The sequence below is a fragment of the Cynara cardunculus genome (assembly GCF_001531365.2).
Source record: "Cynara cardunculus var. scolymus isolate 2C chromosome LG 13, CcrdV1, whole genome shotgun sequence".
Lineage (NCBI taxonomy): Eukaryota > Viridiplantae > Streptophyta > Magnoliopsida > Asterales > Asteraceae > Cynara > Cynara cardunculus.
In genome coordinates, this window is record NC_037540.1 from 36141698 (window position 1) to 36143139 (window position 1442).

A 1442-nucleotide genomic window follows, 5' to 3' on the forward strand; every position below is an offset into this window, starting at 1 on the left:
GTTTTAAAAAGTCATCTTCACAGCATTTTGCTGTGAAGTTTCAAGTGTAAAATGTTGGTCTCACGGGTCTCACGAAAACAGGCTGGTCTCACATGATCCCAAGTCTATATATATATATATATATATATATGTGTGTGTGTGTGTGTGTGTGTGTGTGTATGAATGTGTGTGTACGAGTGTACATAGAAATGTATAATTAATACTTGAGGTTGGGTTCGTATCGGGAATGAAGAGTACCCGTATCCCCGATAAGCATGAGAATGGGGCGGGGACCCCTATCCCCATCCCCGTCTCTGCTCTCCAATCTTCGCCCCCGTTCCCTTCAGGAAATATGATCACATCCCCATCCCTTACAGGAATCAGAGATTTTTTTCTCTCATTTATGTGAGATCTATTAAGTCAGATGTATTAAACACCATGATGGTTTGTGTTTAAAACTCGCATATTTCCGAATTTTTGCGTTTATGGAGTATCAAATATTTGTATGTTAGCAAATCACAACTTAATATGTATTGTTTTTAGCTCTACCATGTTTTTTATCTAAAAAAATAAAACAATTTAGATAAAATGTATATAAGAAGAAACGTCAAAATACTCTTTTTAAATTTAGAAGATATCAGATCTAATTTTTTATAAATAATATATTTAATAATAAATGTATAATATATCTAATATACGGGGAGGAGGCTGGTTGGGGATCACGTTACCCAACCCCGTCCCCATCCCTAGTTTTTAACTCTCAGGGTTCCTCGTCCCATCCACAGTCCTGGTTTTGCAAGGAATCCCCAACCTTGTCGGGATGGCTACACTGGGTCCCTATTGAGGTATCGTGTTTTTTTTTGCCATCCATAAGAGAAATGATACAAGTGTAGCTAATATGCAAGTTGCAACACTAACATGCCTCCTCAACGGAGGCTAGGCACTTGCAAATTGTCTCAAAGCTAGTTTTGAGGGGGGCTAGGCGAGTAGAAATTATCTTAGGATGTCGAGTTCTTAAAGTAGTAGACTTTTATTTTGATGTCATGTGGAACCCTATTAGATTACTCTATAGAAAACTCATGAGAAGAAAAAGGAGATTCCAACATATATATATATATATATATATATATATAGGGGAGCGATCAAATGCAAACCACTCAATTTGTACAAACCGTGCAAACCGCATTCAACCAATCATAATATTTCATTTTGTTCATTTTTTGTAATTATGAGAGGTTGATCGATCATTTTTATTGTGAAAGGTGTTAATCATAGATATTATCATCTTCATTATTTTAATTTTAGATAAATACATGAAACAGTTTCATTAATGTTAGAGAAATACATGAAACAGTTTCATTAATGTTAGAGAAATACATGAAACAGTTTCATTAAGTATTATATGAAACAATTTCACAACCATATATGAAACAACTTCATCAAAAAAAAGTATTATATGAAAC